The 11,143-nt window shown below is 49.1% G+C and overlaps 1 long non-coding RNA gene across 1 annotated transcript; it reads right to left on the bottom strand.

Moving 5' to 3' along the window:
* Positions 1-710: 710 nt before the first annotated feature.
* Positions 711-2,436, bottom strand: LOC144328344 (uncharacterized). Its single transcript, XR_013393524.1, has 2 exons — positions 2,113-2,436; positions 711-1,911 (listed from the first exon to the last, which is right to left on the bottom strand). It is a non-coding gene; the product is annotated as an uncharacterized LOC144328344 (long non-coding RNA).
* Positions 2,437-11,143: the final 8,707 nt, after the last annotated feature.

Here is an 11,143-nt window from a genome sequence, read left to right as displayed (position 1 = left end):
TTCACACGCTCCACGCGGCTTGTGAAAGGGAGGTTTTCCCACCCACCCACCCTTTAAGGTTCCCCTTCTGACCTCGCTATGGACCTCGGTTGGTCGCCGTCAAGGGCCTGGTAGGAATTTTTTCCACTTGGCAAATTGGCACCGGCCATTGGGGTTTTCGCCTACCTCATAGCAAATCGTCACAACTCCTTTGGTTTTGGCGGTTAGGCATTGGTAGGGGTATTGTTATGTAGATGTGTTGGGGGGGAGGAACGCCATCACCTCCCCCAAATATTGAAGGGTAGTCTAGTAAAGGATTCCGGGGGCGTGGCCTCGTCCGAAGCCTATGGAGGCCAGGGCCTAAAGTGCGCCCCCGAGCGGTGACCCCGGGGGAGTCCCTAGTCGATGTGCATCAGCAGGGCTCCCCCTGCTGGTGTTAATCCTTCCGGGTCTTCAAGCAAGCAGGCCGAAGCCGGATAGTTGGATAGGACCAATGCCTAAGCCAATACCGCTCATCACCTGTAACCGATAAAGTTGCGGGCAATTTTAGCCCATTAACCTAAAATAATGGTGTCATGTGTCTTTATTTCTACTGGTGGGAGGCAGGAACTCGCCACGCAAACGCCGGCACCCTTGGCCTGAAAAGCAAGATGCATGCCGCAACCCCATAGTCACTTTTGGCTGGACTTAACTGTCCAGGGGTCCTTTACCTTTTTACCCGTTTTTGTCAACAACTCCCATCCACTCCAGCCAGCACGGCCAATGGTCAGGAGCAACAGGAGCAGTCAGCTCAGCAGCCATTGCATCAGGCAAAGGAAGAGAGTTGGAACTAGAGGGTTGCTCTATTAATATGGCTAAAAAGACCAGCAATTTTACTCTGATTTTTTATTCCTTGCAACCATTGACATTCTGGCTCCGGCAAGTAACCAGTGCTTTTCTTCAAGGCTAGGGAAAAAGGTGCTAGTACTGCGTACCCTTGAATAACCCCCCCCCCCCCGAAAAAGCACTGACTGTAACTAAGAATTAGAGCCTGGACCTGCTTTCACCTCCTCTTCCCTCCCACTCCCCTTTCCTTTTGTGTCATGTCTAATAGGCCACACCCATATATTTAAAAGCATGTTGCTTGCTTCAAAGGATTCTGGGAACTGTAGTTCACCCCTCACAGTTCTCAGCACCCTTAAACAAAGTGCAGTTCCCAGGATCCTTTGGGGGAGGGAAATGGGATTTAAATCATGTCTGGTTTGGATGTGACCTTAGATTGCGAGGGTGGGACATTTGTAAGCCTTTTTTGACTGACGAGTGGCATGAAAATGCCTAGTAATTGCTCAGCTGAGAGGAGAATCCACATCCAAGAGCTACACAAACACATGCCTAATTAACAGGTTTAATTGCAATTAACTATCTTGCACACATCCAGGAAAGAAAGAAAAATAGGGCACATATTTTCAGCAGATAAGATGCAAGGCTGATAAGGTGCAATTGTTATTAAACGAGTAATTCTATATGTGATCCTTTCCTCAAGGGAAGTTGTTCAGCTGTTCGCTAGACAAACGTTATGAGCTGTAGTTGACATTAACGGACATGGCCAGTTTCAGTGGGTCTACTCTGAGTCAGACACAGTTGCAGACAACCTTACTTCTAATAAAAACATACATTGCAGAGCCACTTTGCCTCGTTTTCCCCACACGCAACAGCCAAGGAGTCCCCAAGACCAGGACCCCCATAGCAAGATGCCCTAGGCTGACTCAGCCCATCAGTCCCAGGACTGTCAACACTGGCTGGCAGCAGCTTTCCAGGGCTTCAGGCACGGAAGATTTCCAGCCCTACCAGGAGATGCCACTGGGGATCTGAAGCAAGATTTCCTCCACCACCGAACTAAGACTCTTCTCTTTCCATGGCTGCCACAAATCACACACTAAACATTTAGGGGTTCTGCAAGGGAACAAGGGTTAAGACATCACTTGCCTTTTCCAGGTGAGACTTTTTCAGGCTCCCACTCTGAGCAAAGGGAGTTGGAGCAGGAGGTCGTTTACAATAAAGGATATTTCCAAGGAGGAGATCAGGGCTGGGCAAGCAGCGAGGCGGGGAGAAGGGACAACAGCCCAAACCTGCAAGACCCATCGCAACACTTGCCTGGTGGAGTGATCCTTCCATGCAATTGTCCACTGCAGCTGGACAGGCTTTTTGCTGCGCTCCAGGTTATTTCCTGCGGCTGTCCACGTGCACACCCAGTGAGACTCTCAGGCTTGCTGACCTTGCTTGGATCAAGTGCACAGCCACTCTCCAAAATGGACTCCCGCCAAGAACAACAGCAGCCTCTGAGCCTCCGCTCTACAGCTATGCAAACAGACGCCGCTTGGGCTCTCAGTAACTGCACATACAAAGCCAACTAAGGTGTGCATTCAAAGGTGCCCTCCTGCTCCAACCAGAGCCCAGCCCAGACCTGCGGATGCCAGACCTGGCTTGCCAGTCAGAGGCCGGCCCTGGGACTCCCTCCAATCTCTGCCCGCTGCTCCAATGGGCAGTGGAGATCCAGCCCTCTAGAGACACCCTTCTGTTTGTCAAGCATAAATGCTCCCTTTGGTTGTCTGGTCTGAATGCCCTGTTGTTTGTACAAGGGCCGTTGTGCAAAATGTTTTACGTTCCGAGAGCAGAGCCATATATACCCTGCTGACCCCCTCAAAAGGAATCAAAATGAGGGACCCTCCTCCTTTTTACAGTAAAGACACTGCCACCGAAAAGGTACTTTTGTTATGCGTAAGAACCGCACAGGATCTCCCTTCTCTTCATACTTAAGAGAAGAGGAAAGGAAAGTTCTCCTGCCAGCCTGACAAACCCATCCGTGGAGAACCTATACGGACTGTTTTAAGACCATGTAAAACGACATTTGCCTGGCACCTGCTTCGTATAATATAGGCAGGTGGTCAGAAAACAATTTTATTTTCTCAGGTTTTAATCAACACATTGTGGCTCTGGAACTGAAATTGCTAAACTATGTATCACTTTGTGCTGTATTCTTGGTTTTATTGAATTTGTATGTAGCCATTTTACGGCATTTTTAATAAAAAAGGGAGGGAGGGAGGGAGGGAGGGAGGGAGGGAGGGAGGGAAGGAAGGAAGGAAGGAAGGAAGGAAGGAAGGAAGGAAGGAAGGAAGGAAGGAAGGAAAGAAACCATCACACAGCCACAAAACCGGCAAGGAACTTTGCGGCACCCAAAAGGCTAACTTGGGGTGGGGAACCTCAGGCTCCCAGAGAACAAATGTGGCCCCTGCACCTCTCTGCCTGGCCCTCAAACTCTCTGCAGACCACACCCATCACTGGCCTTCCTTGCTTCTCCACACACCGTTTTTTCCTTGACCTGACTGGAATGTTGTCTTTGAACCCCAATACAGTGGTACCTCTAGTTATGAACTTAATTTGTTCCGGAGGTCTGTTCTTAACCTGAAACTGTTCTTAACTAGAGGCGCTGCGCCACCGGCACATGATTTCCGTTCTCATCCTGAGGCAACGTTCTCAACTTGAGGTAACTCTTCCAGGTTGGCGGAGTTTGTAACCTGAAGCGTTTGTAACCTGAGGCGTTTGTAACTTGAGGTACAACTGTAATGCATTTTGCTCGTCTGGATGAGGGGGGGGGTGGCGTGTAAGCATGCAAAAATCGGCCTACTCCAGCATCCTGTTCTCACAGCGGCCACCCAGAAGCCCCAATAGGAAGCCCACAAGCAGGACTTGAGTTCGAGAGCCCTCTCCCCTCCTGAGGTTTCCAGCAACTGGGATGCAGACGACTTACTGCCTCCAGCTGTGGAGGCAGAGCAAAGCGATTGTTGCTAGCAGCAAAGATAAAATTTATATTGCCTCCCCCCCACACACACTTTTACCTCTGGCCCCAACCCACCACAGGCATGTGGCCCTGATGGGAATAAGGGCCCCCTTGGGCTAAGACATCCCTGGGCTGGCTTATTTGTTATGGCATAAGCAGGGCCTCGCAGAGCCAGGCAGAGGCCGGGGCCAGGTAGATAATGTGCCCCCCCCTTTGGATAACTGAAGTCTTATAAATAAGTATATAAATAATTTTCACAAAAGATATGCTGACAAATAATTTTATTTCAAGGCTTGAACCGTATCTGCATATAAAGGCAAAATGGAAAATATAGATATACCATAGTGCTTTTTAAAAATACACAGGGAAAAGGATTATTTTAAGTATTTACATTTAAAAATGCCTTCCTAGCTTTCTTTTCTGCGAATTCTTGAATTACGCAGGAAAAAATCAAGCAACTTCGCCTTATTGTGGTTTATGTTTATCATTGTTAAACCATGTAGGCGTTCTTGAGCTATTGTTGCTTGAAAGAAAGACTTAATTCGTTTTAATATATTGAAACTCATCCCACTCCTCTGCCCACCGCCTTTGCGCCTCTGCCCCAGTGCATCCCCTGCGATTGTGAATATGCTGACCGAGGCCCCATTTGGAATCGGAGGCTCAGGCCAAGTGGCCCATGTGACCCCCCTCTGTCTGGGCCTGGGCATAAGCCTTCCAAAGGAGTTTACAGAGGGTGCCTCTGGACCGGCTGTGGCTGATGGGAGGTGTAGCCCAAGGCAGCAGATTAGCCTTCTCCAATCTCGAAGAAAACAAGAGAAGCAAAGATTCAAGGTCTTTCCAGCAATGCCCTGGCTGGCTGAGCTAACTGGTACTTACTGCCAAGTACCTCCTCAACCCTCACACCTTCTTCCAAGCAACAAAAGCCATCTAAGGTGAGCTGGGGGGGGGAATGTTTGCAAATTCTAACAAGTTGGTTCTGCAGAGGATTTAGCACAGGATGAAAATTTCCGTGTTGCTGGTTGCTAGGGCTTCTTTTTTCCACTCGCCCCACATCTTAGGAACACGTCCAGCTGCTGCCCCCAGCAACCTCCAAGTCAGAATGCTGGCATTCATTTTAGAAGCAGGTGGATCTTGGAAGGCCAGGAACATTTCCAAATCAATAAAGGTAAAGGGATCCCTGTCGTGGCCGACTCTGGGGTTGCGGCGCTCATCTCGCTTTACTGGCCGAGGGAGCCGGTGTGCAGCTTCCGGGTCATGTGGCCAGCATGGCTAAGCCGCTTCTGGCGAACCAGAGCAGCGCACGGAAACACCGTTTACCTTCCCGCCAGAGCGGTACCTATTTATCTTCTTGCACTTTGACGTGCTTTCGAACTGCTAGGTTGTCAGGAGTAGGGACTGAGCAACGGGAGCTCACCCCGTCACGGGGATTCGAACCGCTGACAAGTTGTAGATGGATGTTAATGAAGTTGTAGACAGGGTGCCGGCGTTTTGCACCTGTTTCGCCCTGGCAGTCCAAGTAATCAAGAGGCCGCTGTTCGCCCCCGATGGGGCCCTTTTACTGGGGCTTGCAGGTAGCACACTCCCAAGGTGGTTTTCCGGGCTTCTTCAGTGGTCTAATCTCAAAGCCTTGATAGGTATATTGATATTCAATTTCATAGAGAATACAATTTCTTGGCTTAAGGGACTGATTTGCTTAGCAGCGGGAAGGATAGCAAGTAGGTTCTGAGTCCAAACTGCACAAACATCTTTGTCACAGACACACATTCACTGCTTTAGTCATCTTTATCACCTGAGCTTCACCTCTGCTGTTTTGACGTGTGTGTGTGTGTGTGTGTGTGTGTGTGAGAGAGAGAGAGAGAGAGAGAGAGAGAGAGAGAGAAACTCACTTGCTCCCGTCACCTCAACTAACCCCTAGTGCATTCTTGCTGGAGTTATGACTGTGGGTATGGATCAAAGTTAGGGTTGTTGGTTTTTTTGATACGGATCAAAGTTTGCTAAGGAGGGAGCCTGATCCTGGCTCCTTGACTGGGACTCTCTCCAGCTGGCAGCCACTCTGGAGAAGAAAATAGCACTGGTGCCAAGAGCAATTACAACTGGAGCAGAAACCAGCTCTGAAAGGGTTATGTGAGCAGCAGCTCTGCTGAGGAGACACCCAGATCCTGTTTCTCATTCCCAAAATGCGGATCTAATTTCAGGTGGTGGCATCATGACCCAAACTGCTTCTAAATGCATGGACTGCAATTGTAACAGAAGTGGCGAACAGGGTAAGGGGTTAGCTTTAATTCATTAGCATTGCTGAGCTGGATAGACCAAACTGTCCATTTAGCAGGGCTTCAAAAAATGCTGCTGGAAAGCTGGCGAGAAGGATGTGGGAAGTGGACAATGCAGAATTAGATAAATTAACTGGAAGGATTTGAAATCTGTGGGATCAGAGATTCTTAGAAGACTGGAGTAAATATTTGAACTATTTGAAAAGCAATTGTAATAATCAGATTACGCTAGTAGGACTGCAAGAAGTTCTGTAAGGAGGACTATTTGAAATATTGCAAGAAAGACTATGATGAGAATTATTAGTTAAGGATAATTAAAAGTAATAGAGAAATTAAGAAATGCAGAACAAGTGATAAAGAACGGAAAATCTTCAGATGTTGACGTAAGTCAAAAATATTGTATAAGATAAGAAGTTATGTTAAATGATTGTTGGAAATGATATGTTTAAAAACCCCCAATAAAAATGTATAATAAAAATGAGAGAAGGAGGTGGAAAGAGGAGCCAATTGCCCTTGTTCCCAACACTCAGACTTGGAGGGTATGCAAGACTTGCCACACTTCCCTCCCAAGCAAAGCTGCAAATTGAACACCAAAGTTACTACAGTGGTACCTCAGAAGTCAGATGGAATCCGTTCCGGAAGTCCATTCAACTCCCAAAATGTCTGGAAACCAAGGCGTGGCTTTTGATTGGCTGCAGGAAGCTCCTGCAGCCAATCAGAAGCCGTGGAGGATGTTCAGATTTCAAATAACGTTTGCAAACTGGAACATTCACTTCCGGGTTTGTGGCATTTGGGAGCCAAAACATTCGACTCACAAGGCGGTCAAGATCCAAGGTACGACTGTAGTCTTTGAAATGGGCCTTAAAAACACTCTCTTCTTAAGGTTTTTTAATGGTGCTTTAAGAGTTTGCATCATCTCAGTGCTAGGTCATAACAACTCTCCAGACCCTTAAACTACAGCTCCCAGAATTCTTTGGGGGAAGTCATGCCTGTTTAAACTACTATCATATTGTTTTAAATGCATGGTGGACCAAGTCTCTGCATTTACTAATGTTTTTACTGGTGTTGAAGTTTGGGGACGGCTAACATGCAATCCTCCAGGTAGAGTCCAGTGACTTCATCAAGCCCCAGCTTGCAAGACCAATGGCCAAGTAACTTTCAGATTTGTTGGCTGAGTTGCAGAACAAGCTTCTTCAGAAACAAGTCAGGTATGTGGCGATGGTTATCAAAGTTGCATTTGTTAACCTATTCTTCTGCTTCCTGCTTTAAATTTTTTAAAATTAGGGGAGGGGGAATTATACATTGTATCTTAAACTCTCTTTACACCCGCAAGCTGTTTTGATGTTTGCAACTACAGCCAGGATGATGGGACTATAAATAAATATATATAAATAAAAGTACTGTGTGGTCTTTCTTAGGTGCTGATTTCGTGCCAAGTTTCCTCAAACTAGGAAACACCAAGGACTATAATGATAATTCTCATATAGCTCCAGTATTTATTTCAGGGGAATTTCCCGCTGTAATTTCATGAAGGGTAAAGTCTACATCCATTGCCTGGTGGTCAGGATACGCAAACTTGTTCCCTGCATCCCACAGGAACAAAATCAGGGTATGAGATGTCCACCCCATTTCAGCTACCATAAGATGATATGCTCTTCCAATTAGAGAATGAAGGGGCTCCTCTTTCACACTGAAATGTTGGGGGAATTTTTCCTCTGTAGCAACCACTGAGAGCATTTATGGCTCTCTAGACTCAAAGGGGACGCGGGTGGCGCTGTGGGTAAAAGCATCAGCGCCTAGGGCTTGCCGATCGAAAGGTCGGCGGTTCGAATCCCCGCGGCGGGGTGCGCTCCCGCTGCTCGGTCCCAGCGCCTGCCAACCTGGCAGTTCGAAAGCACCCCCGGGTGCAAGTAGATAAATAGGGACCGCTTACTGGCGGGAAGGTAAACGCCGTTTCCGTGTGCTGCGCTGGCTCGCCAGATGCAGCTTTGTCACGCTGCGTGACCCGGAAGTGTCTCCGGACAGCGCTGGCCCCCGGCCTCTTGAGTGAGATGGGCGCACAAGTTCCCAGAAGAGGGAACACTCCACAAGGAAAGGAGTCAGAAAAAGGATGAGAGGCTGCCAGCTCTGCTGGCAAGGGGTGACATAGCTGGGCTCCTGAGCCTCACAGAAAGAATGTAGTTGGTCAAGGGAGCCGTGGACTCAAGAAAGTCCAAAACCTCTGGGCTAAGGGAAACCCAGCCAGATTGGGGGGGGGGTATAAAAAGTAAGTTATTATTATAATTATTGGCATTTTCTCAAGTCTTTAAAAGTTGTTACACACACTTGTCTTGGCTGCTCACCTCCATGCAACACGTAAGGTGAGAAACTCTGTCGCAACAGTAAAATTAAGATCTGCCTTGCTTTGACTGGTTCCTGCCGCCGCTCATTTTTCTCTGACCGATCATGGATTTAGCCCCAACCCCAAGAAACCAGTAACTGAAAGGAGGTGGTTCATGGGAATTGAAGAGTATGCTTTCTGCATACGACACACCCACTGCCAAGCACCTCCATCTCACCTGCCCCCAACCCCATACCACCCCTCTCCTAAAACCCCAGTCTGTCACTGAGTCCTTCCCAGCAATAGAATTAGCCGTTCTGGAAGATTCCTAAAATGTTATTAATCCAGAGTTCAGAGTTCAGAATTCAAAGGTCCCAAATATAAAATAAACGTTCATAAATGTACATGGCAAACACATAAGTAAGTACAGGGGTTCAATCCTGTCAGCTTCTTTAGGAGACAACAAGAGTCTGCAAAGCAGGATACAAATAATAGAAAAAGTATTAAACTGTACATTTCAAAGAATATATATATATATCACCCTAGTGTTGCATGGCATTAACATTTTCTAACCACTAGGCCACACGGACTCTCCTAGAACCTTGGCACTGAGGCCGGGAATTCCATGTTCCCAACTGCCGTTGCCTAGCAACGGAGCTTGGGACCGTTTGAGGTTCCTCAGTTCCTCAGCATCCTGAGGTGGGCAGAGGTGTGCCAACCTGTTGCGACAGAGTTTCTCACGTTGCACGGAGGTGAGGAGCCAGGACAAGTTTAAAGACTTGAGTATAGCGTCACGAAGAGTCGGAGACGACTAGACAGCAACAACAAATGGAGGTAAGTCTAGGTTGCCATGGCCAGGGGACCTAACCCTGGAACCTACTTGTATGAACTTTATTATGGTCACAGACCAGGATAAAAAGAAAGAAAGAGCATATAAATAAAGTAGCAGTTAGGATTTATTTATTTTTAACCGATAACTGTTAGAGCAAATGAGGACAAAGAAACAGGCATAGGATAAAACTGTTTAATGGTCACTTTAAAATGTGAAGGTTCATTGTTGCTTCACAAGTTGTGTATGTCTTTAAGGGCCAGGGCAAGTAACGAAACCCACTCTTACAGCTGTGAAACAGAGCAGGTTCTGCTGAGTTGTGTTAATCAAGCTGTGTCAGCAATTGGGTATAGTACCGTATTTTTCGCTCCATTGGACGCACTTTTCCCCCCTTAAAAAGTAAGGGGAAATGTCTGGGCGTCTTATGGAGCGAAGCCAGCAAGAGCCGCTGCTGCCGACAAGCTCTGCGCAGCTCTCCCTTTAAAGCAAGAGCTGTGTAGAGTGTGCCTGCGGCTCTGGCTGGGTTTACAGGGAGGCGGGTCTGTCCCTCCTTCCGGCTCATTGTAAAGCCAGCAAGAGCCGCGGCTGCTGAGCTGAGGCGGGGAGGAGGGAGGGAAGGGGATTCCGTGGGTCCCTCCCTCCTCCGTGGCTCCCTTTGAAGCAGCAAAGTGGGAGGGAAGCCGCTTACACCCGTGTAAGCAGCTCCTCTCCCACTTTCCTGCTTCAAAGCAGCCACGGAGGAGGGAAGAAGGGGACCCATGGATCCTCTTCGCTGCTCGAGGCTGCAGCGGATTCCCTCCTCCCGGGCTTAATAATGTATATATGTCAAGGGCTTTGAGATGCATATAAAATCAGGCTCAGCATTATTAACTGGACTTAGATAAGCCATGGTTCCCCTTCCTTCCCTCCTCTGAGGCTCGCTTTAAAGCAGCAAAGTGGACAGGAGCCACCCGCTTTGCTGCTTTAAATAGTTTAGTACAACATTTTATTCAGAATATTTTTTTTCATGTTTTCCTCCTCTAAAAACTCTCTGTCTGAGGGCCCTGCTCTTGCCGCTTACCACCTACCTGGCCCAGGTCTGAAGCATCACAGGGACTGCTGCGCTCTGCTGCCCAGGAGGACTCTGCTCTTGCCGCTTACCATCTACCTGGCCCGGGGCGGGGCCTGAAGCCTCATAAGGACTGCTGCGCTCTGCTGCCCAGGAGGACTCTCCTGTGTGAGTGAGGGCCCTGCTCTTGCCCCTTACCATCTACCTGGCCCGGGGCGGGGCCTGAAGCCTCATAAGGACTGCTGCGCTCTGCTGCCCAGGAGGACTCTCCTGTGTGAGTGAGGGCCCTGCTCTTGCCGCTTACCATCTACCTGGCCCGGGGCGGGGCCTGAAGCCTCATTAGGACTGCTGCGCTCTGCTGCCCAGGAGGACTCTGCTCTTGCCGCTTACCATCTACCTGGCCCGGGGCGGGGCCTGAAGCCTCATAAGGACTGCTGCGCTCTGCTGCCCAGGAGGACTCTCCTGTGTGAGTGAGGGCCCTGCTCTTGCCGCTTACCATCTACCTGGCCCGGGGCGGGGCCTGAAGCCTCATAAGGACTGCTGCGCTCTGCTGCCCAGGAGGACTCTCCTGTGTGAGTGAGGACTCTGCTCTTGCCGCTTACCATCTACCTGGCCCGGGGCGGGGCCTGAAGCCTCATAAGGACTGCTGCGCTCTGCTGCCCAGGAGGACTCTCCTGTGTGAGTGAGTTCCCTGCTCTTGCCGCTTACCACCTACCTGGTCCAGGCCTGAAGCATCACAGGGACTGCTGCACTCTGCTGCCCAGGAGGACTCTGCTCTTGCCGCTTACCATCTACCTGGCCCGGGGCGGGGCCTGAAGCCTCATAAGGACTGCTGCGCTCTGCTGCCCAGGAGGACTCTCCTGTGTGAGTGAGGGCCCTG

Source organism: Podarcis muralis, chromosome 7, assembly GCF_964188315.1.
Source record: "Podarcis muralis chromosome 7, rPodMur119.hap1.1, whole genome shotgun sequence".
NCBI lineage: Eukaryota > Metazoa > Chordata > Lepidosauria > Squamata > Lacertidae > Podarcis > Podarcis muralis.
Note: the sequence above shows the minus strand (reverse complement) of the source record. Positions and strands in the feature narration are given on the sequence as shown.